The 27367-nt window shown below is 31.8% G+C and overlaps 1 long non-coding RNA gene across 1 annotated transcript in view; it reads left to right on the top strand.

Moving 5' to 3' along the window:
* LOC118196020 (uncharacterized) overlaps positions 1-22555 on the top strand; it is a 48410-nt gene extending 25855 nt beyond the window's left edge. The window contains exons 2-3 of the long non-coding RNA XR_015042505.1: positions 15459-15570; positions 22236-22555. This is a non-coding gene — a long non-coding RNA (uncharacterized LOC118196020). The remainder of the gene's footprint in view (positions 1-15458; positions 15571-22235) is intronic.
* Positions 22556-27367: the final 4812 nt, after the last annotated feature.

Below are 27367 nucleotides of genomic sequence, written 5' to 3'. Positions count from 1 at the left end.
ATCGGAAATTCTAAATATATGCCCTTTATGAATATTTTGTGATATTGCGGTTGAATTGAATTTTATGGTTTAAGTGCGAAGAACATGAAATTTAATTAATGAAGGTAACACACAAAACGTTAAAAAAGCCACCCTTTGGGTGTAATATAAAGTCTGAAAGCTTTTCAGATTATTTTTTAAATTTAGATAGATAATTGAATAGGAGTTTTAATAATCAATCTGACTGATTATGAGAGAATAGCAGTTTCAATAATTTCACTTTCTCAGCAAGTCTAATTTTTTATGAAAATGTTTCATTATATATAAATTTCTTTAAAATTTCTGAGCAAAAATATAGAAGAAACAATCAATCACCTTTATGCAACAGGCAGTTCAAATTCTACTAGCAAAAAATCATTCTTTAAAACAATTATGCAAAGAAGAAAATATAACAAAAGACTAGAGAGCTATAAACCTGAGATTACCAACCTTTTTATTGCATTGATCTCTCTTAAAAGAACGGCTTTTCTCGTCCACCCCCTTATATTTTTTTCTATAATATGCAGCATATAACATAAAGATTATACTGTAATTGCTCATAAAACTTAACAATCAAAGAATGCCATTAAGTTTTGAGAAATGAATAGTTTATTAAATGTACATTTTATTATTGTTCGCATAGTTATTATTTTTAATTTTCAAATTTTAAACAAGCTTTCAGAAGGTTCAGGATCCCCGATCATTGCTCCATCAGATCCTCCAATCATTGAAGTTCTCCAGTCTTTAGATATTAAGAATATTATTTGCTATGATTTCAAAAACCTTTAAGGTACTTTACCGTTAGAAGAAATACATGATAGTTTTTTCACTCTGCCAAGGGGCATTTGAGACTCATTCGAAATTTCTTTTTTCATTTTTGATTTAGTAATGAAAAGCATTTTTAAGTCTCAGATGGTTCAGAGGAACAAACCATGTAGTCGGAACTCATTAATCAACTTGGTTTAAGGTTTCAAAACACTTTTCCCTTGGCAAGTTCTGTTTGAAGCGTTAAGCCGAAGAGATTAATTTTTAGAGCAATTTTTGCAATTTGTATAGTTATGTCTCATGGTCTGTGATTTTTTAATGTTCTTTTAACAGTTCCTTTTCATTGTTACCTTCATTCGTGTTTATTCGTTTTTCGTAACCTTTCCCCGGGGATTGAAATAGGTAGACCTTTTAATTTTTGGAACACAATTTGGATATAATTTAAACGTTCCGACTTTCACTTCTCTTGATTTACTATCAATATCTATCTATCTATCTATATAGATATAGATAGATGTAAAACACTGAGCATGAAACAAAATTATTAAACTAAATTGATATCAAATGGCAGTAGACCTTCAAATTAATACATTTTAATTAAACACATCCCCGATTCAAAGACACACTTTGCATCATTTTTCGTCTCTCTAGCACGTTACTTCACTCTTTTCCTGAAGTATCGGCATTGTTGTAAACTTTTGCCCAAACGCTGCTCAGGATTAACATAAAGAAATTTTCGGCTATAAATACAACAGAAGAACGCTTTACTTTTTTCTTTCCTGCTGCTACTTAAGTAAATCACGTCTCTCGCGTCGCATTCCTTCTCTATTTTTTAATTACGTAAATTTTGTATACATAAATTGTGGGGCGCGTTTAGCAACCCTGGTTTTATATCATTTTAAAAAAAATCTGATGTGTACACCAGATAACTTCCTTGCACCGAATATTAAATTATACGCATTTTTTCCTGTATTTCATTTAAACTTACAGAACTGAATTAAATCTACTTCGTCGAAAGCGCATCAACCACAATAGAATAAATGCACTCTTTAAAATTCACTATATTTATTTACCATAGCGACACTCTCACGCTAGGTTCACTTAACAGCCTCAAATCTTATTCATTTTATAACTCAGAATGCGTAAAACTTATATCATCTGAAGAACTATCTAATCGTTTCACATGTTCCACATGAACTTTTCACATGTTCTATTCATGTACTATAATATATCTAAAACGATGTATAAAAGAAATTAGACAAATAAAAAACAAACAGTTGTTGTTGCGAAGCTTAGTTTCTTTGGCTTGGCAACAAATCCACTATTCTGCTAAGTTTCAAATGTAAACAAATATGGCTGCTATGGTAGAAACAATTAGGCTTAACCGCACTTTAAAAACTTTTAAATTATTATAATTATATAAATAAAGCATGCAGGTTAACTAAAGGCGAATAAAAAAACTGAGCTCACGGAGCCGTGTAAAAGAGTGGGTATATGTATATATATATATTTATTTACTTTTGGTGCGGCTGGTTGCCACCGAAAAGGAAGGTGCACATCTACATGTTACTGCAGTCCTGTATGCAAAATTTCAACATTCTGACGCTACTTGATTTTGAGTTATGCGAGACACATATATACGCACGCACGTACGTACGTACAGATGCCATAAAAAAAACTCTTCTAAATCTATTTAAGATCAGTTTACAATTTTGGGGGGTAAAAAAAGAGCCCTTTATTCTGTTCATACGTACAGATGTCACGCAAAAACATCGTTAAATTGCATTTGATAGCGGTCAAAATGAGTATTTTCGTTGAAATATGGTACCTGGAATTTTTCGTAATTACAATATTTCCTTTACTTCGTACAAGGAAGTAAAAAGTGGATCTCTGAATAATTGCTCCAGCGCAAAATAAAAACGAATATTTCAACTATCAAACCAGTTGCGATTTATATATAGAGCTAGATAGATAGATAGATATAGATATCTAACTTGTGGGTATGTTAAGCACTTCCTGATGAGCTTAATAAAATCTATCTTTGAATGAATAATCTGTAACGGGATAGAACCCAATGTTTATGTACTACATTACACCGAGTAAGCATACTGCTACGAAAAATTAATTTGTCTAGAGCTTCGTTGCTAAAAATAAATTCCTCAATACCTTCAAGGAACAACAAATAGCGAAGCTCAGAAAAAATTAGGAAAGGAAACAATGACCCAAAATAAAAGATCTTAGGTTACCAGTACTATAAAACCGAACCCCGTAAATCTCCTTCCTTAACAATATCCATTGTACCTTGTTTATATCCCTCGTCTTTATATTACGAAGGGATTCCGCTCGTAAATTATTCATAGAATGAATCTGGCATATGCCAAAGGTGTGCTAACAAGAAAAATAGACTGAACAGAGATATTATCATTCCCTTTCAGGTGGGAGCAGTTGTACATATTTCCTAGAATATTTATACCAGGACTGAAGAATATATCATAACGCATAAAATGACTTAGTTTAAATTCTTTGTAATTAGAATAAAGAATTTAGAGTTTAATCACTATAGTATCTTGTTTCCTGCATCTGTTCCCTTTTTACAAATGTACAACTTTCCTACATTTTTGGTAAAATAATATGCATTTATCAGTATTTATTGTCATATGCGTTTTAACAGCTTTCGTATTTTAGAATTACTGCCGGAATTTCCAATTATTTTGAATCATTTGACTTACTGTTTCCATAATCTTGGAAAACTTCATTCAATCCTTAGTTATTTTATAATCATGTCCATTAATACTAATTAAAGTTTCCCCTCCTTTTCCAATATTTCTAAGTGGTTTTATAGTTTTTAGAGTTATGAGGTATTTTTATTCTGTTTATATGTTGGTATCTATAAAGTTCTTACTCCAGTTTTGGAAAACAGGATGAACGTCTTTCAACGATTTTATAGTTATTAGTATTATTATTATTTTGTCCTCTTAATGCAATTAATTAATTATTAAAGGCATGAAATAGTAGGATTTACAGGAACGGTGTATGGTACTTTTCGCCGTCGGGATATTTCGCCGTCAAAAAATATTTCCTTTACACGACTCTACTATATCTTGTCGTATTATATAAAGTTGATTTAAAATAACTCTGTTTAGTTTATTAATTTAACTTAATTTGATAAACATTTTAGTATATAAAATGTTTTGTGTAATTTTGTATATAAAATGTTTTTGTGTTATTTCTCTGAACTAGCCGATTAAAATTTTGAGAAATTTTGAGAAACCATGTAAATATAGTACACGCATAATTTTAAAATCGATAATATAACTTCTGTTATATCAGCAGTTTAGCCCTAGTTCTCTTTATATTGACATAATTTTCCAACTAACTATATGTAATTTCTTTATATCTCATACTTGTAAATAACTATATATACTTAAAGCAACCTTTATTAAGTATACAAAAAGTAAAAGGTAAGCAGAATTTTTAAACTAAATAAATTTAATACGAGTATAATACGGCAAGATAAAATACAGTCAGGTTAATTAAAATATGTCTTGACGGCGAAACGTCCCGACGGCGAAACATCCCGACGGCGAAACGTCCCGACGGCGAAACATCCCGACGGCGAAACATCCCGACGGCGAAACGGCCACGGTCAAATGGCGACGGTGAAAGGTCCTAAACTCTGTATAAATTAGTTTAAACAAAGTTATTAAACGGAATGGAAATCAGCTGTATACTGTGCCATTTAATATAAGCCCTACATGACCATCTCGTATTTCGAAACACTGTTCCCAACATTCTCGAAGCATTCTTTGTGATACCATCAGGTATAATACTTTGCGCTGCCCTTCATTTTCAGTTTCTAAGTAATGGGATGTTGTTATTATTTTTTTTCAAATACACTTCGAGTTTGATGAATCTCTTAGGGAAAAAATTAGAGTATGGCCTGGTACATGAGATATTTTATGAATCTCGAACTAAAAAAAATCTGTAGATGCTAGATCAAATGAGTACTGTGAAATGCTATAGTTATTCAGCTGCAAAGAAATATTGCACAGTGGTAATCACAGACATAACTTTAAGAATGGTGGTGAGGTGCTCCTTCCTCCTGAAAAACAACAGTATATATAATTCCATTTGAAATTAATTGTGGTTCGAGAAATATTTCCAACATATCGCGAAAAATGACTTTCATATTTTTATTTCTGGAAAGGAAAAAATTTAACACACTTTTTTTCTATGTGAAGACAAACTAGGTATGGAATACGCCCTCGCCGTTCAACGCGCGTCCATATTCGATACTTGTACCTGTTAACTTGGCCACAGGTGCCTAATTGCTGAATAAATTCTTATTCACTAAAGTGCAGCCTCAAGAAGGTTATAACACGTTGGTACTACTGTTGCTAATCTTAAATTTGCAATGTACTCGAATATGATAAAGCGATTTCTTCGAAATTAAGTATATTTTCCTCGCAGGGCTACATAGTAAAATATCTTTCTCTTAAGATAACTAATAGATGCAGTCGAGATCAGTTGCTGAACATTTTGCATACTGTCTGCAGATGCTGTTGCCCTGCTTGAATATTTGATCTGCTACACTGCTTGCCGTCCGAAATTTGTTCGCAAATATCCACACATTCATTGTCAAATACGTTGTTGCAACAACTATTTTCTCCTCTATTATTAACGATATGCAAACAGTTTTTACTTCCTTTCCTACGAAGTTAAGGAAGTATTGTAATCACGAAAAATTTGGGGTATCATATTTCAACGAAAATAATCGATTTTGACCTCTACCGAATGCCATTTAACGATGTCTTTGCATGACATCTGTACGTAAGCACAGAATAAAGGACTCTTTTTCCCTAAACGGATTATAAAATTGATTTAAAATGGATTCAGAAGAGATTTTTTCGTGACATTTGCGTATGTATATATGCATTTTGCAAACTAAAAAATAAATAGCCTCAGAACGTCGCAATTTTGTAATAGGACCGCTATAACATGTAATTGTGCACCTCCGTTTTGCTTGCAATCGGCCGAACCAAAAGTATATAAATATATTTAGATATATGCCCATTCTGTTACTCGGCTCCGTAAGCTCAGTTTTCTTTTATTTTATATGTTGGCAAAACTTTCATTTTTTTTGCTTTAAAAATGATTGAACTATGTTGTTCTTATCTTCCGGTTAAGGCTTTTATGTCTTTAGTTAATCTGCATACAAGAGTTGTAGAATTATCAACAATTGAAAGGTGTTTAAATGCGGCTAAGTCTAACGTTTTTACCATAGCAGCCATATTTATTTATATTTGAAGCTTAACAGAATAAAGAATTAACAGTTTCTGCACTTTCAGTGATTTCTTTTTTTTCTGAGTGGAACCAAAAGTAAACATTCAGTTTTATGCACCGAAAGATCTGCCTTCTTGGCTAAATTGTTTGTTTTTCGGTAGAAACTCTAATTTTAATAAAGCTTGAGTTTTTTAATCATTTTAACTGTATTTGGTGTTTTATATTTTTCTATATTTTTCAATTTTTAATGATAATATTCTGAGTTTGTATGTATTTTTGCCTTGCCGCGAAGTGAAAACTGCATTAATCGAATGTGTGTGTGTGTGTGTAATTATGGCAGAGCCTCGAGGGCTATCTGCCTAAGGGGAAAGATGCCTTCGTGAAGGACTTTCTAAGGGAAACTGGGTCGTATACACGTTACACATGGAGAAAACCACGAAAACGCCCATGCAGCCAGCCCGTTCGAAGGATTCGAACCTCAGACCGAACTACCAGTGTTCAGCGATTTTACCGCTCGGCCGCCGGTGGGCCCCGCATTAATCGAATGAGAAATCTATCTCTAATGAAATTCGAGGAAAAAAAGGTTAAATGAAATGCAGCAAAAATGCATATAATTGAAAATTTCGTACAAGGAACTCATGTGGTATCTGCATAAGGATTTTAACTCGGAGAGAAAATGAAAAATTATGAAATTTGGAAAAAACTGATCGAAATTTTATAGAATTAGATATAGTAAAGACGGAATATGATTTTAAAATGATATTTATTTACTTAGAAATAAACATAGAATAATTTATTGTGCTTTTAAAATGTGACAATACTACACCTCTGTTATCTTTAAGTATTAATTCACGTGAAAAAGAAATGCAATTTTACTTTGCTTTTAACTTAACATCATTTCCATATACCAGCTTGACTAACGAAGAATACTGATTATTATTAATTTCTGCCTTTTCAAAAAATATTAATAACATAATGAAAATATGATTCAACAAAAATTAAATTATGACACGATAGACAAGGATTTCTCATTTTAATATAGTACTCGCTTGATCACTGCTGCGGTTTTATCATTTAAGAAATTTTTAGCTAGGTTAAACTAAAATATCTGAAGTTTACAAACATTTTATCTAGCAAAATGGAAGGCTATTGCTAATTATTAAACAGAAATCAGATTGTTATTTTTTATATTCACCATATAATTGATTAATTTTAGATAGGTCTGACTTACTGCATGTAAATGAAATCAAAATTTTAAATTTCTCATCAAAATTTTCTAAAATCCCCAGTATTTCTTGGCTAAAGTATTTAAGATATGCTAATCGCGTGATCAGGGCTATTCAACAATTTTTGTGTGAAAAATTCTTATCTCAATAACAAATCTTTCAAATCAATTACCAACGTAAAGTTCAAGGTTTGCTGAACTCCAGGGAAAAATTTTCTTATCTTAATAAATAGTGGCTTAAGATAAATTAATATTCGAGTTACGAACGTAAATGTCAAGGTCATTAGAACTAATACACAATAATTAAACTTATTCATTTATAATAAGAAATTAGAAATTTTGTTTATTTAATTAAAACTGGAATATAAGTTTCTCTGTTTCTATCATTTTCGTCATCGTAATTTATAGTTATATAGAATAGCATTTAATAATTTATAATATACAATTAATTTAATGTTTTATAACTTGATATAATTTAATTAATAGTTATCTGAATTAATTAATTATATATTAAATTTTCTTTTAGTTTTGGACAAATTAGTTATTCCTTATAATATATTGTATAGATAATGGTACACCGCACGCAAAAAAAAGGCGGGTGAGGGGGATTCTTCTATATCTTCCGTTCTACTGAACCGATTAACGAAACCCAAATTGCGCTTTTCATGTGTCAAAAGCGCGACTTAGGATATATATCATATTTTTTATATAGCATTGTTCTAACATAGGGATTTTGACACAAAATCGGACTTTTCGGAAATAACATGCCAATTTTTTCCATATTTCGATTCTACGACTCAAATTATGCATAATATTAAATTTTGTGAAATTTGGTACGAAACTTTATCTTTGAGCAATTTTTTCAGTTTGCGCCAAAAATAATTCACTTGGCGAACTTCTTAATTAAATGGCAACCAATTTTCCTTTTCCCTCCATTATGCCGGAGCGGAAAAACAGCACCTCGTTTCTACTGTTTTACAAATAATTTTAGCAAAGTGTCTAAACCCCATTTGATGTTTTATCGCTTTCAACAAATATGCCAAGTTTCAGAACGCGCCAGTAAATAAATTAACGTATATCTTAGGAAATTTTGAAGGAAAAACTGTAAGTTTTTGCAGGCGTGCTTAGAAATGCGTCTATTTTAAGATGATCATAAAAGTTTTATAGATTATAATTCAAAATGTTTTTGAAAAATTTATAAAAATTATTTAAAAATACATATTTTAAAAATAACTAATAAAAATTGGATGAATTTTATTCGGAATGAGTCTGAATTTCGAAATGCGAAAGGAAGAATCAGTGAATATAAGTTTAATAAAGAAAGAGAGGTTAGTAAATATATACCAAACTCAATTAACATTGAAGAGCTAAAATTTTGAGAGCTAATTTTTTAAAAACTACTCGTGCATTTTTTACAAACTTGGTATTTTGGCGTAATTTGAGTCGTAGAATGGAAATATGGAAGAAAATTGGTATGTGTCAAAATACCTATATCAGAACGATGCTATATATAAATCTAATACATATCCTAAGTCGCGCATTCGAGACATGAAAAACGCAAGTTGAATTTCGTTAAAAATTATTTTATAAAAGTTTCTCAAACTTTCATAAAATTTGTATTTAAAGAATTACACGTTTCGGGTAACTCGATAACCGTAGGATGGATGAAAGACTTTAATTAAGATATGAACGCTTTCCTATGCATTTAAAAATACAGGGTAGTCATAAAAATTCTACATTGCATAAAACAGCATTATTTAAACCCCTAGCGGCCTATCCGCTCAACCAAACGAAATGAAATTTCAAGTACTGTTATTTGAAGGTACGCTCTCCAGATTATGATGACTTGAAACAATCGGACTATCACGGTTACGGTTACAGTAAAAAATCGAAATTTTTGAATTGAACACCTACTTGTTTCCTGCCTAAACTGATCAGCGCACTAAAAAACCATAAACTGCGTTAGAATGACATACGTACGACGAAAATTACCGGCATGAAACGTTTGCAAAGAAAAGCTTTGTAAAGGCCTTGAGATTGTTTGAGCTAAGAAAGCTAGGCTTTCATATATCTGGGAAGCTTTTTATGACCCACCTGTATTTCCCTTTTGATTTTATGACGACGCACAGTTTGGCAAGTTAACATTCTACTGTTCTCATTTTTATTTCTAAAAAATGAGCTTTAGATTTCCCACTGTATATTCTGCAAAAAGGTAACTGAATATAAAAAATTAGATAAAAATAAATAAATTTGCAAAATTAGACTAGTTCAACAACATGCACTACTATCTAATTGAATAAATCCAAAATTTGAATGAGAAACGAAAAACGTTTTAAAAATCATAATGAGAAATATTAAATAGCCTAATTAAGTTGCCAAACGTAAAGTGATTGTAATGGAGAAATTAGAAATTTAAAAATAAGCCATTACAAAATTTAGAACAAAAATGTAAACAAATATATGATAATATTCTTAAATTTCTCAATTCTACGATATTTTTTATTTATTGTTTTGAGGTTACAGAATAACGATATAAATATTAGTGGGTGTTCAGATTTGAATTAATGATGATATTTTTTCCTCCTGTGTACTTATACTATATGTAGTCTGTTGGAAAATATTCCAAATGCTATGAAAGTATACGGACTGATTGAAATGTCTTAAAATTCTCTTTATTTCTCTTTCGAGATATTAGAAGTAGAAACTCTTTGAGCCTTCAGTTTGATAGCTATTTGATTTTAAAGTGAGAGGACGTATCTAGTATATTCTGTAAGAGCAAGTTAGAAAGATGTTTGTAAAAATAAGGCATAGGAGTTGAATTTTGTACTAAACTGAAAAAAGTATTAATGAAATGCTTGAAACGTGATTGAATGCAGAGTAATGCAGCATTTAGCCGTGTTTAAACGGTAGCACTTAGCATTGTAGTGGTCCACAAAGTTAAAAAATAGTAACATGAAAATGTTAAATGTAAGTAATGCAAAGCACATTCTGACAGATCATCTATAGCGGTTGTCAGTGTCAGCATAACCAACCCCTGGACAAACGATAAACACTATCTATTATGCTGAAGAATCCTCTTGCTGTTATAAACATTGTCCATTTGTGTGGAGCCATGAGGACCGAATTGTTTCAAGAAAACGTGCCTGGAGTATTCTGCACATAGCCCAGAAATAGCACCAGGGTAAATTTGGGGTAGTTTCAGCACCGGAAAGAGAGCTTCGCGGAAGGAAAAGAACGAAACTCCACAACATTCGTTTATTTCATAATTTCGAATTGTTCATGAAACGCTATAAAAATTTAATTTAATGTGAAAGGATTTTAATTTGGAAAAATAAAAATACGAGCTAATACAATCATCTGATTCTGATTAAAAGAATCAGTCTTAGAATTTTCATTATGATAACAAGAATCAGTCTTAGAACTCTCTTAGTCTTTCATTCAGTCGAGTTTAACTGCAGTATCCAAAGCTGTTGAAACATATGCAATGAATTCAAGTGTTCAAACAAATAAATTGGGCACTTTAATATGTTTGTCTAAACAAAGAATCAAGTGTTGGAATGCTAAAGAATAACCGTAAGATTTCTTCTTACATACTATTTTGGTATTTGATGTATATGTCATATGGTAGAATTCAAAATCGAATCCGATCTCAGTGGTTGCAAATTTTCTGGATTACGAAGGTATAGATGTAATTACTACTACAATAAATATCATTTTTCCAAAGAAGCAAAGGAAAGAGGGAAGGTTTTCATCACATGCAATATATGTGGCTTATTTTTGCAAAGTAAATCTATCTTATAAATTATTCTGAAGTGCTAGACAAAATCAGGGTTCTTCATCACCATGAAACTGGTTTTGATTCAGGAGCTGAAGAACATCCTATTCATAGCCTTATCCAACATAATTTAACTCTTTTTCATGACATTTTAAGTTGAATTATTTCGGTATAATATATAAGTGCTTTGGCGTATTACGCTTTTAAATTTCTGGTACTCTTTTTTTTAGTGAAGTTGTATGAAAAATCCGTTGTTGTAATTTTAAAGTGCAGAGCAATTATTTGCCATAAGGTTATATCGATGCAGGAAACTTGGAAGATGTGCAATGACCTCGTCGGCATTCAAATCCGGCATTCCGATTACGCATTGGACTTGCTTCTATTTACACCACTTAGGCAAGCGAAAAGTTTGAAACGTTGAAACAGGACTGTTTAAACAGGACTTCTACTGCCTAAGCAGTACTTTCCTGTTTCCTAAAACAAGTCCACAATGGTCATGATGATAAAAAAGCATGAAGGGTTTCAAGGGTTCCTACAGTATCAGAACTTGATAAAGACAGAAAATGAAGAGGTCTAATATTTCTCTGAAGAGTTAGCGCACAAGTGGCGCCAACTAAAGGGTGGAGTAAGGATGGAAACCGACTTTACGTGACTTGACCATATGTTAAATGGAGTAACAAGAGCTAAGCTCCCTTTGATCCATATGAATTGAAAAATATGTATAAAAAATTCATCAGTAGAATACCAAAAACGGCATTTAAGGAAAACTGCTGAGCAGGTGAGGAAATGTCATTTAAAATTTGTGATATTCAAACAGGGGCAATGTCAGAGAAGAAATTCAAAACAGAGAACCCGAGATGTGGACCGGAAGTCTGCAAAAGCAGAAGGGGTGGAAAAAGAAAATTAACTGATCAGAATGTTGGGCAGGATAAGCGTATTTTTTTTCAGAGGAAAGACATTCTCTTTAGAGATAATTGGATTTTGATGATGTTTGACTGAAAGGTAGAACTTGCTTCTAATTTAGTCATTGATATATTGAATTTTAAGACCGTGATGGATGAGAACTTTCCTGATATAGCAAAGGGTGCTAACAATCATTCCGAAAGTCTTGTTTTGAAGGACCTAGTGAAGATTAGATTTATCAGCTTATCCCCAAATATAAGATGCGTAGAGGACAAAGGAGAGACTTGTACGATATAACCTTGTTTATGAAGCAAAGTTTGCCGTGGCTTCTAAGGAAAGGGAACATATTGCAAATGCTCTAATAAAATTTTTCATGAAATCTCTTGAACTGGTTTTTGAAGGTGAGCGTTCTCTCGAAATTTACTCCAAATGTAGTGTCGTTAATCCATGCTATTGGTTCATTAAAGAGAACGAAGGCATGATGGAATTTCCTTTTTGTAACATTATTACAGCAGACTGCTGACGACAATGCGCCATTTAGTATGACGAATCTTCAGCAGTAAGATAGTAGTTGTCAACGAAAACGGCCCCAGTGTAGATCTTGGCATCCATGACCCGGTGATGGTGCTGACAGTGAAAAAACAGGAAGAGCTAGAGTCATCTATGCCCCAGTGATAAAGTTGACTGTGAGAAAACAGGCAGAGCTAGAGGATCGTCGACTGCGAATGGAAGCATGCCAATAGCGAATCGCAGAGTAGAGCTTCACGTGACTTTCGTCGGCGAAACATAAGTCCAAGGAGAGGAAAGGGAACTTAAAATCTATTTCAAGTAATTTCACTAAAACGATACATTGTAGTGATAGCAGTTTAAAAGCTTATAATGCAGGGATAGTTTATACGGGATATTTAACATTTTACATAGCGTACAGCTTATCAGTATGCAATAATACGCCTAGATACATATGTATCTAGTGTTACACAGAATTTTACTACAAGAAGGTGCAAATGCTTCGTTAATATGTAGAATACATAATAACTTGGAAAGGAGGGATAACATACCATATATATTTCCCCTTTTCAAGGGAAACTTGTGATGACGGGACCCAGTCTCCAAATGTTAGTGGAGAGAAATTATCTTCTAACACCTTCTAGTTAGGGCACCACTCGAAAAGTTAATGGGTTATATGGATGACAGAAGCTTGGAAATGTGCAATACCAATCTCGAACTGAGATAACGCGTTAGTCAGGAGGGATAAAAAACCTTATTCGCATATTACAATAATTTTATTTCACCACCGCTGTAAATACTGAATTTAAAAATTATGAATTGGATGAGTATTTCTAGTTTATTTTCTCGTAGTTTTCATACACAGCAGAAAGACAGTAATAAACTCAATATCTTAAATCCCCAGCGTGATTCAGTTTTTCATTATACAACTTATTACACGGATTCGAAACATTTACTGTATTTCATAAAATGTATTAAAATGCTGCTTATAATTTGAATTCTGATACATTGGGTAATGTGTTGTACTTTTTTGAAAGGCGGTGCTGATAATTTTTCACGAAAATTAATTCCAAAGTTTACGAAATTTGGTATAGCATGTATGTAGATATGTATTTTGATGTGCACAAAAATTTGAATTTCATGTATTCATTTGGGCAATGTGGAAATTACTTTAACTAAGCATTCAGCAGTTTTTATGCATAAAGTTTGTTACTACTTTCTTGCAACACAGTGAGTTTTCATAAAGCATTCCAGCAGAATCTCTATCAGCGAATTTTGTACAAATAACTATTATTATGCTTTGAAAATTGAAATGAGAAAATTCCTTAAATCATAAATCTGATATATGTATTACCAAGCTTCAAACATTTACAGATACTTGAAAAAGTATCTGTGAATCTTAGAAAAAGGAAATGAAAATTCACAAATTATAAAATTTTTTTAATTAGAGAACTGAATTAAATATGAGAGAAATTTGTTTTTCATGCTGAGGTTAGAATAAATTAATGCCAGATTTAATTTTTTTGCTTTAAATTTTCTCACGACATAGAGTCTCATAGCGATAACTTGAGTTCATTAGCATGGGTCTTCAAAATAGATAACAAACTGATAGCATCAATTTTTTTCAAAATTTATAGTTCACAGTTTGTAAATACATTTACATCAACGAGCGACAAGAAGTCAAACTGCTCTGAAATTATTTTGTTACTTGTTATTATTATATATCATATTCACTGTTGACTAGTTTTGTTGCTACATGTTATTATTTTATCACAGTTTATACTTATTTCCTATCATTTACAGTTTTAAAAATAATGATTTATTAAGTTTAATGAAGCAGTGATAATGTATCCTCTGAGAGGATTCTTGGGTAAGCAAATGAGTAATTTGATTTTTAAAATAGTTTATGTCATTATTTTTATGGTTTTAACCTGCAAATGCAGTTTTGCAAAGCTCCATTTATTGGTGATAAGAAGAATATAGCAGGCTCCATTTGTTAATACGTTTAATCTGCATTATTAGCTGAGTTTGAAAAAGGCTCTATTCGTTTCAGAAACTTCAGTTTCTTCCAAATCTATTTATATTTTTAGTGCTGTAATATCGTCCTAGATGTTGTTTATTGAACAATTAACTATTTCATTATTAGACTATTGTAAATTTTAAAAAGATTGCGAAGCTCATTCAGACTTTTGTAAATTTCATTAAAAGGTTAGTATATAAGTTTTCGAATTAATTATAATAGATTATAATAGATTATAATAGATATAATAGATTATAATAATTATAATAGATTATATTGTTGACGTGATTTTTGTAAATGGTTTTTAATCATCTTTTAGTTACTTGTAATTATGCAGTTACCATAAATAGTTTTATTACTGTCGTTTTTAATAATAAAGTTTTGTCTATAGTGATAAAATTTATATCTGCTGCCTTTTTTGTAGCTTAAATAATGCATAAGTGCTAAGAAATTTACAGAATCGAGGCTTGCTGAAAAATTTGAGTTTTTATGAAACGCTTAACATAAAGCTTTTTAACATAAGCTTTTTAATGAAAATGTTTTCTTAGACATAAAATATTTTGTTATTTCATTTCCTAATTCCCTCCTAATGATTTTCAGGTAATACCCGTTAAAGTTCACAGATTGCTGTAGAGGGAACTAATTTGAATTTACCATCGTAATTCATCACTGTGATATGAATTAACATCTTGCTAGTTTTGTATCGTAAACAATGGCTGTAAAACGCTTATTTGTTATTTGTCAAAGTACATATTTCCTTTTTATAAATTAGTAATTCAAATTCATATTTATAATTTGTAAGCCACATGTTTGTTTTTATAATAATAAATTAAATGGCATTTCTTTTTAAATATGATGCTATTTAGCAATAAAATTAATTATTTCTCTATTCTACTTTCATAGCAGAAAGTTTACCTCTAACTATTAATAAACGGCTTACTTAAAGGTGTTTTTTCTTTCAGGTAACTATTATACTTTTAGCTGTCACGTGTTGCATATCAGCTTCCCCATTGGTTCAATCAAAGAAACTTTGCGGAGATGAACTTTCATCTACAGTAGTTCTTTTGTGCAAAAGTAAGCATAATAATTCTAGCAGATAAAAATCTGATTTCCTTGTATGACCTATTAAGTAATACACGTTTTTTGCTGCATTCGTTTAAATTTATTTCCTTGAATTTCATTAGGGATATATTTCTCTTTCAATTAATTCGCTTCTCATTTCGCGGCAAGGCAAAAATACATAAAAACTCAAAGTATCTTCATTGAAAGTTCAAAAATAAATTAGTAATTCAAATATACATAATCATAAAACATAAAATACAGTTAAAACAGTTTAAAAACAAAGTTACCACTTCAGTTAAAGTTTCCACGCAAAAACAAGCAGTTCGGCCAGCGTACAGGAAGACATTTTTTGGTGCACCAAATTGAAAGTTTACTTTTTCTCCTAATAAGGGGAAAAAAAAAAAAAAAAAAAAAAAAAACTGAAATTCTCGCACAAACTGATTTAATTCCCTCTTCAATTAAGTATTCATATGTAAACAAATGGCGGCCTCGTTAGGTTTAACACTACTTAATTTTTTAAATTGTCGATAATTCTATAATTATTGCATACAGATTATTAACTAAAGCTATAAAAACTTTAACCGAAACATAAGATCAAGATAATTCAATTACTTTTAAAGCAAAAACATACGATTTATCAACATATAAGAAAAGTGAAGTCACCGAGCTGGGTAAAAGAATGGGTATATATATAGATAGATAGATACATAGATATAATTAAAAAACAATTTAAAAAAAAATATAAATATGCCTAGTATTTGCACGCCTTAAGCTGCTGAAAATTGTCATTAAAGACATAAAGTAAAGCCTCTAGAGCTATTGTTTCACAAATACCAAAAATTTTGAAGTTCATAATTAATAAATTTCAAATAATCATATATATGCAACAAATAAATAAAAAAATAGTAAAAACCAAAATTTTTAAACAATCAATACCCCGATTCAAAAAAAAAAAAAAAAAAAAAAAAAAAAAAAAAAAAAAATTAAAGAACATAACAGAAGAGGAATTCAATCAACTTCAATGCCACTTCTTTAGGGAAAAGGAAAACTGAAATCTAAAAGCAAGGATTTTTTTAGAAGAGAGATTAGTCATCATGATGAGGTCATCAGTTCCATAGTTACTGAGATCATCAAATTTAATTACACCAAACATTTATTTGCGTCCGCTGGTTAACTGAAATATATGCTATGTCGGTGCATAAAATGTGAAATAATAATAGTAAAAAAATTTAAAAATCTGAAAACTTTCAGATTTTATATTAGATAAAAAAAAAGGGCGTTTTTTTAACGTCTCGTGTGTTACCTCTATTTATTAAATATCATGTTCTTTGCACTTATACCGCATAAAATTCAGTTCAACAGCAATATACAAAATATTTAAAAACAGCGTACCTTTCGTAGCGTACAACAGCGCAGCATTTGCTATAGATAGTCTCATGACCTGGAGCTAAAAATGTTTTTTTCTGTACAATGTTGTCATTGTCCCTTTGAAAAAGCTGAGCTTGTTGATCAAAAATTCGTTAAAAATTTTCAAAATGTGAAACAGATAATAAAACAAATTTAAAATTAAAAATTCGGTCTTCCAGGTACCCATGTTCGGGTGGAGGATTGCGTTATTCAGAATTTGATGGCTCTAAGTACCGTCGTTTTTTCATAATGCGAGAAATATGCCTACATTCATGCACATTATCCTTTGTTTAATTTCTTTTAAAATAATATAGGGTGATAATATTTGGTGATAACAATTTGAAAAATTATTCAACATTTTACAGTGTTTAACGCAAAATCCGGTTTCGGGACTAATAGCCCTTCTGAGCTAACTCTTCTTTAAGCTAATTATAATTTGTTAGGCTAAACGTTTCGGCCTGCAGGTACCTTTCTATTAGATTTTAGACCTCTATCCTGTTAATTAACTGGGTCAGATAAATATGAAACAGGATATTTTGGTCCCACCTTTTCTTTACCGGGGTTTCGGTTTCAGCATTTCAATCACCCCATTGAGCGAAAAGCTCAATTAATTAGTTTTTTCTGCTTACCTTATAAGGTATTGCTCCCGCCTTCTTAGCATGCCTTCGTAGTGTAGTGGTTTTCCCGCTGGGTGCGTATTCCAGAGGTCTGTAGTTCGATTCCCGGCGAGAACGTTGCTCATTTTTCATCTTTCCTGCTTTCAAAAAAATACCTAATGTCTCTACAGTGGCGTCCGAACTAAAAGGGTGGTGGATGATGATTCTCCACACATAGGATTTGGCGATTGGTTCGCTAAAACCCCAGTCGACCTTTAAAAGGGGGAGTATACAAGGTATTTCTCCCGTCTTCTTAGTGTGCCTTTTGTAGTGGTCTACTTGCTGGGAGCGTATCCCAGAGGTCCGTGGTTCTATTACCGGCGAAGGCGTTGCATATTTTTAATCTTTCCTGCTTTCAGAAGTACCTAATGTCTTTCAAAAGTACCTTTTAACAAATTTTAGAGACACCTTTATTGTTTTAAAGCAGAAAAAGTTTGAACACACTTTCCAGACTGAACCTTGTGAAGCTACAATTAACTCCAGATTAACCAAGGGTGGATGAATTGAGCCTTCTCTAAAAAGGGATAAGTTTGTTTATAGAGAGAACGGAACAATTGATATCCCAAACTAATAGAATTAAGCAAAATTTCTACGAGGAAACACCCAACAGAGAAGCAAATACGCGGGAGAAAGCAGTGACAGTAGTCTTCATCAGTATCTACATAGCCAGGACTACTAAGCATTTTAAATCATTCCTTAAATATATTCTAAATCGTAAAACTAAATCAAGAGTGAAGTCATTACTCTTCTGTTTCTCTTCACTCCGATCAAAATTCTTATGCCAATTACTTTAATATTATACTTTATATATATTTTATCTAGAATGCTAAGCTAGCACAAAATCGAATCAATAATAACAGAGAATACAATAAAAATAACTGTAACAATAACTTAACAGAATTAGTTCTCATTTGAAATATGCTTTACGCTATTAACTTCTAAAATGCAATCTAGAAATATTTCAAATCAAAACATATTATATATACTTACTTTTTGTCTCTCGTTTCCCTTGACCATTAAATAATTTGGTTTTAGTTTGTGACACAGTTTAATTCTCTTTAAACATCAACATTTGAAACAGTTCCATCTTCTAAAACAAATCCTTTATCTAAAAAGTGGTTTCTCAGTAATTTGAGCCCACCAGAGGCCGAGCGGTAAAGTCGCTGAACACTGGTAGTTCGGTCCGAGGTTCGAATCCCGCGAACGGGCTGCCTCCATGGGCGTTTTCGTGGTTTTTCCCATGTGTAACGTGTATACGAGCCAGTTTTCCTTAGAAATCCTCCACGAAGGCATCCCTCCCCTTAGGCAGATAGCCCTAGTGTGCTTTGTCATAATTAAATACACCAACACTTAGTAATTTGAGGCAGTGCGCTAAATCTGCAAAAACCCATATTTTTTCATTTGGAATACTGGATTTGGAAAATGAGAACTATTAATCGAAATCTGTAACTCTTTCCACAAAGTAGTAGATCCTCCTAAATCAGACACTATTGCTTTCACTTCTACTCTAGATGATTGAATATGTCTTATGAGTGAAAAAAGAAGTTCTTTCTTCATTGGAGTGTTAAAATCAAAAAATATTGGTTGTTTCCACTGCGAAATGAGACCTCTGATTAAAACAAACTGCACTTTTTGAAAAGGACCGATTTTGGACCAGTTTAGAGTCATAGCAGAGTTTAGAATCTATGTGCATTTCGTCGAAACTGAGAACGCATATTTTTTCTACTGAATTCAAATATCGGCATCTTTCCTTCATTACAGCAAGAACATCACTCTGAATTCCTGGACTACATGAAAATTTAGCGCACCATCTCTTTAATGTGCTAGTGCTAGGTAAAGGAATTCTCATTTTTTCTTTCCAAAAATCGTAGCTTTTAGGTGACAGAGCTCTTATGACAATGCAACGTGAAATATCTTCACTAGTCCACCGGATGTTTTCCTTCTTTTCTAGCAATGCGTTAATCTGCGTCTTTGTAAAAATATGGTTTAGACGTTTTTCCAAATTCTCCGATCTGTTCTGTTTTTTCCTAAATTTCGTTGTTTGGGATTTTAATTTCTGAATTTCCGATACAAATTTCTTTCTAGATGTCGTCCACCTTCTTTGTCGCTGAGTAAACATTCTAAAATCTTTCTTTTCTCTATTTTTAAATATTTTATTACAATTTTCTAAGGATATTATTTTGTTCTTCAACTTATCAATACATTCTTATTTATCTTTACACTTAGGGCACTCAGGGATATTGTCACATAGGGCATTGTCACTTGTGAGTTTTATTTCAAAATCATTCACATTTGATTTATTATTGTCAGCTTCAATTTCGTTCTCGGCCTCAAAATAAATTTTCTTTGGGCTTAATTCGTGTAGTCTTTCAAAAGCACTCTGCATTAGTTTTCTTTTCAAATGTCTCCGATTTCTTGGTGTTATTTCGTTTACTGCACACGATAAATTTACTTTCGGCACAGCATTGCATTTCAACAGTTTCTTTTGTGGCAATCCAAGCAAGCGATTTCTCATGTCATCTTCATAATCACTGCACAGAAAATGTTCGCCGCAAATTCTTGCGTTTTTCACATTAATAGAATCCTGTCTTCGACATTTATGTATCCATTCCTTCGTTAAAAGCAAATTGTCCTTTGGGAAAGCATGAAATACAATATCTCTTCCTTTCGTATTTCTATAAGTGTTACGGCACGTTGCTACAGCACAAGAAGCCATATTACATAAAGGATACTTTAAATATAGAATTTAAAAGGAAAACTGACTAAAACTATATATACACAAATTATTTTAAATATTTGCATTATTAGAAAACAAATATGTATGATTAAAATTAATTTGGGATATGCGATCTCCAGAAAATCGTCTCGCAACGGAATGAAACTACAGTTTTAAAGGCGCGAAATCAGAGCAGGTGCAACAGAGATACGTCAGATTACTTCCGGTTCCCCCCCTCTATAAGACTCGCGTCGGCGAGGAGTCGAACAAAGGAATGACCTAGCCCTTCTATCTATCCCTGAATTGAATGCCAGTATTGAAAGAAACAATCAATCTGATAAGAAATGGCTGCGACGTATTTTGAAGATATAAGGCGTAAAAGGTTACCAGTGAGAATATTCCGTTTGCATCAGTTGTACTATTATTGGCGACTTTATCGCCTGCGCCGGCAAAACGGAAAACTACCTTATAGTCTTGAAGACCATTTTCGTATATTTCGTTTATGTTAAAAAAACTGTAGAGACATTAGGTAATTTTGGAAGAAGGCAAGATAAAAAATAGCCTTCGCCGTGAATCGCCTTCGCCGTGAATCCAACTGGGGAGCTCTGGCCCAGTGTGCAGAACCACTACACTGCGAAGGCTCCCTAGGAAGGTGGGAGAAATACCTTATAAAACTACTAAAAACGTTAAACACAATGCAACTTAAAGCGCGTCTGAATCTCGAAACTCACGCAGAGATCTCTCAATACTCTGAAGTCAACACTTAATTAAAAGCAACTGAGAAATAATGCCTTTTAAAACTTAACTGCCGGAAAACAAATCTAGAAACAATGTTCCGGCAAACTATAGAATCCAGCATTCTATAGAATTCCTAGACATTTTATATAATGCCGAAAACTGAGCAGCAATATAAGAAACAATTAAAAATTTTACACAGTGGTTAGGCATTCTATAGAATGCTAAATGACAAACCAGCAAAGTATGACGTACATCTTCATATTATCAAGCGTATGTAATACGGCCGAGCGTAGTAACTACTCAGAGAGACGTAGCCCAAAGGCAAATGTGCGCTATTCAGGAAATCTAATTCTCTCTCTCGAAGTCAGAGGAACTTCGACTTAAATACCACTTCTTCTCAGCTACTCATTTGCATTTAACGCGATTCTAAAAACTCATTCCGATAAAGAATTGTAAGCCGGATTTAGAAGAGATAAGAAAGTGTGACAAACTTAAAATAACTGTTATAAATTTAGACTATACCTTACAAACTTCCTCAGAATTGAAGGTGTTCTTGACCACGAAATTCCTCTCTGGCGAGTTGCTGTTGCTCAGTTCAATGGAAGTGGCTAAGGATTCATCAAGTGTATGTGCAAAACAAAATGCCTAAATATGCAATGTGTGGGTGTGAAAAAGGTAATGAAGGGAATTCAAAATTTCATGCAAGCTTGCCATGTTGCAGCAAAACAGATTGATTATAATCGTACATCTTTTCAATAGTAGCATTATCATGACTGATTTTTCATACTTTGTCTAAAGAGCATTTGTCATTCTATAGAATGTCTAGGTATTATATACAGTGCCTAAGTTAGGAACAAAATAATTCTCGTATTTCGTACTTTGCCTAAAAATTGCCAGACATTCTTTAAAATGTCTAAGTATTCTATAGAATTCCGGTGTTTCATACTTTGCCAGTAATATGTATATGAAAGTTCGATAGCAAGAACAAGTCTTGCATCCAAATAAACAAAACTTTTAGATTATACTTTGGTTCATTTATTCTGCTCATGAATACAAAGGCAAGAAATATATATTACTGTAAAATAAACTTTTAAAAACAGAATACTCGTTAAGGTAGCCAGAATCTGAAGTATACAATTTCTTGTTTATTTTTCCAATAGGTTTCGAGCCAAGTTTGGATTTCAGCGAAGTAGTCATACCCCAGAGTTTGGCTGATGAATGCTGTCATAGACCTTGCAGTCCGTTAACTCTCATCTCATTCTGTCCATTTTCTCTGATTAGTCAAAATGCAGTGGTATAAGACTCAAAGGAGAGGATGTAACATGTTATTGAAAAAAAGATGGATGTTTTGAAAGCACGATGGAATTTTGTTGTTATTAGATTGCTTTTTTTATCTCTTGTTTATGTGATTTATCACAATTGTTATTTGAAAATATACCTGTTTTAATGTCGAAATAAAATGTATGTGTATGTGTTATAATTGTCATTCATTATTTCGAAATATGATTTCATGCATTAAATAGTAACTCTACAAAGACACTGTTGCCAGTATTTGTCATTGTTTTACATAAAAAAAGCACAATCTGGTAAAGGATTTGATATTTGATATAAATTTCTATTCCAAAGACAATCATCTTGGAATAGGAATTACTCGAACAAATGAGAAATTCTTATAAATTGATGAAAGTGTTTTATAATCTGAATAAATTCTGAAGTGAGGAATACACTCCTTAACACAGAATCATTTATGAACAAAATAATGGGAGGTTAATTTTGTAAGATAAAAGGTTTATTTTAAAATAGAAGTTTTAATGAGTAATGTTTGTAATAAAAGCATTATCTTCAAAGTTAGTAATTTTCCTGAATTTCCTTTTATGAAATCAGAAACACACATTATACTTCACTGTATTTAATGAATTTAATTTAGTACTGTCAACACCAATAATACTGTGTGATTTTTCTTCAAAATAATGTATATTTTATATTCATCGTTTACTCAAATTAGTAATTTGAAATATTTATAATCGCAGAAAGTAAATGAATGCATGTAATATTCCCCACATAAATTTCAGAGGAAGAAAATAGGAATTATATCATACCTTATGATTTGAAATACGCGTCATAGGCTTAAAGGCGAAAACATGACAGTAAAAATACCGGGGACGACAATGTCGCGGAGAAAAACGCAAGCCGAAAACGTCGTAGTATAAAACATCGTGGAAAGAAAGAAACCAAGGAGAAAACGTCGTACTATAAAACATCGTCCTCAAAAATAAAACGGTTCAAAGACATGATAATTTCAAAACATTGTAGTAGATAATATCGTGTTAAAAATAAAGCACCTACTAATCATCGCATGACGATAACATCGCAGACATGTGTTCTTCAGGCTATAAAAGTTCCAAATGCATTTTCGTATAATGATTTGTAAGTGCAAGTAAGAATGAGGAATATTTATATCTCTATTCTATTCTTCATATTTTTGGATTGTTAGCATATAAATTATATATTTGCTAAAAATGTAATAAGGAAAGCTTAGCATTCAAAAGCTTAAAATGTGTAGAAAATTATGCTACGCATAGCAGTTGACAGAAATTTAAATTTATGCATTTAACTTTTAAAAATCATTATTTAATTCAGCTCATTTATAAAGCTGTAGTGACAAATTTTCATGAAAAATGTAGTCTAAAATGATAAAAAAGGGAAGACGAAAAACTGCATAATTTTAAATATATTAAATATATTAAAATTATTCAATTAATTATCAAATTGATAAATTATTTTCTTTCAATTTCAGTAAGTTTTCTTGCTTTTTTACCGAAAAGTCATTAATTAAATATGAGCTTTGAGTTTAAAATATTCCTTATAACCTTTTTCGTCACAAATCATTAATTTAATGTACATTTACAACTTGTAAAACCTGAAAAACACATGTCTGCGATGTTACCATCATGCGATGATAAAGTTGCTTGATGTTTACCACAATATTATATATGATGATATTTTAGAGGTGCGATATTTTCCCCTCGCTTTCTTTAATCTCACGATTTTTTGCATGACGATGTTTTTGCTCTGCATTCTTTCCTTTTGGCGTTTTCGTCCGCAATATTTTTTTCTGTTATGTTTTCGGCGGACATCCTTCATAATACTCTTGATAATAGAATAAATAAATAGATGGCATCATGCCATAGTTAACGGCAGTTAAAAGAAATGCCATAAAATGCATAATATGCATATTTTTTGAAGATAATTGCAGTCAGCACACTAGATGGCTTTTCAAGAACTGTTTGAACTTCTATCTCCAGTGTAAATTCTGTATAACAGTACTACAGATTTGCAAAGTGCACTGGTATTGCAATATAATAGTCTATCATAATTTTGTACTAATATTTCAACTGTACCAGTACTTTTGAATTGCGCAGACGTTTTTGGGTGCTTATCTTGTGAATTGTATTACATATTGTACAATATTATTTTCTTTGCTTACCTGCATTAGTTTATTGCCATGCATCTCTTTTTAAATGATTACAAGAGTGTGTTTGAAACAATGTAGTATTTCCAGAACCCGCAAAAAAAGCTCTGGTTCTAGACCAATAAATAAATAAATAAATAAATAAACGAATAAATAAAATAAAATAAAATAAAAATCTGAAAGGTTTCAAGTTTTTATTTTATTTTAATAGGCTTAAACTATATCCAAAGGGACGTTTTTTAAACATTTGTTACTTTTATTTATTAAATATCACGTTCTTCGCACTTAAACCATAAAATTCAGTTCAAGAGCAATATCGCAAAATAATTTTAAATTGAGCATATCTTTAGAATTTCTGATACGCAGTTTCACGTGCTGAAGATAAAAATGTTTTTTTCTGTACAACGTTGCCATTCCTCGCTTGTAAATAGTTGAGTTTCTTAATCAAAATAAAAAATTCGTTAAAGTTTTACAAAATATGAAATCGATAATAAAACAAATTTCAAATTTCAAATTTGGTCTTCCAGATGCTCATATTCGCAGGAGGATTACGTCATTCAAAATTCGATGGCTCTATGTACAGTTGTTTCATCACAATACGAGAAATATACATACATTTATGCAGATTTTTCATTATTTTATTTCTTCAAATATAATGCAGGACTCTAACATTTTGTGGCAACAGTTTGAAAAGTGAACCGCCATTTATCCGTCCGACGCAAAATGCCAAAACGAAACTAATAGTCCTTCGGGACTCAAGTCCCTTTGGACTAAAAAAAAAAAAAAAAAAACAGCATATCTTCAACACCGATAAACAGGAAAAAATAAGTAGGAATTGACTTCAATATGTGAAAAAACTGTATTAACATCAAATATCATCCACTACAAGTTTAAAAAATCTATTTGAACTTGAGTGGATGAATAAAAAGTATTTTATTAACGACTGAAAATTTGAACAAGACATAGGGAGAATGTGAGCTAATAGCAGGAATTGTTTCATCACAATGCGAGAAATATACATATATTTATGCAAATTTTTCATTATTTAATTTCTTCAAATATAATGCAGGACTCTAACATTTGGTGACAACAGTCTGAAAAGTAAAACGGATATTTATAAATCGCAAAACGAAAACTTGTACTGTCCTTCAGGGACAAAGCCCCTTTGGACTAAAGAAACAGCATATGCGCTGCTCCCTTCAGCTTAATAATAGTACAATAAAAAAGACTGTTTTAACCGCACGGCTGATTTCACTCCTTACACAGTATTTTTGTTGCCCTTTGCTATAAAAACAGTTTTCTTCATCTGGACTTGCAATCAAAATTAGAATCACTGGCAGGCTATTAAACAGGATAAAAAGCTCCATCTCCAAACAGTCAAGCTGGACTATCGGAGGAGTAATACTCTTGCTATTTTCCGATATATGAAGTCTGAATCTGGCCCTTGCTTAATAGACGTCCATTACTTTAACTCCTACATCAGTACATATCCTAGACCTGCTTCCGCCCACGTGCAAATTAAAACTGGCCTCCTTTTTTACAGAAATATAATATGTATGATAATCATTTCACCGCCCTTAAATTTAGCTGCTCACGTTCTGTGTACCAGGTTGCGCCTCCCCCCGCTAGGATCGGCTCTGTCTTCCATTACAAACATATGTGGTATGTGGTCGCGTAGTGAAAACCATGTTGGAAACCAAAAATCTTCAAAAAATGGTGATTTCGAATTTTCACATTTTCAAATTCTCTACACTTTTAGCTTTCTAAAAATACCATTCTTTAATCTCTATGAAAACGAGAACTATAAAAAAATCTAGTTTTAATTTGTTGTCGAATGCTTTGATAAATGGGGATTTTTACATAAAAACGCGTTTTTCTCCAAACGTGATTTTTTTTTTACTTGATGTACCTTTTCTCAGGAACTACTGCTCACAGGTATCTGAAATTTTTATGGCTTATTTATTATGTTTCCTAATATTTACTTAAATGAGCTTTTTGTGATAAACCAAGGAAAAAAATTAGAAAAAGTGTTTTGTGTGAGAAAAGTGCTAAATTTTACTATGCCTAACAAAATATTCTGTAAATTACTCTGAAATTCAAAATATTTCAAAAGCACATTACATTATAATCAAATGGATATACTTCAATTACACAAAAAATTTCAAGCGTGTATCTACAGCAGAATTTGAGAAAAGGTACATCGAAAATGGCCAATTTAACATTGTCGGTATAGGGCTTTCCAACACCCCTCAAGGAAACCACTGAGACTGGTCACGTGTAAGATAAAGAAACGCGCCTTCTCATAGCCAAGCTGTCGAAATTCTTAATTTGCAGTGTGAAAAACCACTGAAGCTGAAATCATGGAAACAACCACCTTACAATTTTAACAGTAGGACCTAAAATTAACGAATTTTTTTTTTTTTTTAAATATTTTGGAGATGGATACTTCAGTATCTCATTTTAAAATAAAAAGGAGAAAAAGTACAAACTGCAAGTACACCTAAAACAATTCTGAAGATATGAAGAAATGCAGAAAAAAATAGCGAAAATTTTAGTATATTTTTCTGTTTAAATTAGAAACCTCGGGATCAAGATAATTTGTCTGTAATACATACCTAGAAATGGCATGAATTTATAAATGCGTATACTTGAAATAAATACATGTATATAAAAAGACGGATGATATCGATAATTTAATTGACATATAATCTAGTTTGCCCATATATTATGCCTTTACATAAAATAAATACTTCATAATGTTTGCACAATTTTTATTCCAATTTAAAGCTATTGTTTCTCAAAGGGCCAATAAAATTTAAT

Source organism: Stegodyphus dumicola, chromosome 8 (assembly GCF_044657685.1).
Source record: "Stegodyphus dumicola isolate Sdum_Otavi_A_Nest chromosome 8, ASM4465768v1".
In the NCBI taxonomy this organism is placed as follows: domain Eukaryota; kingdom Metazoa; phylum Arthropoda; class Arachnida; order Araneae; family Eresidae; genus Stegodyphus; species Stegodyphus dumicola.
Note: the sequence above shows the minus strand (reverse complement) of the source record. Positions and strands in the feature narration are given on the sequence as shown.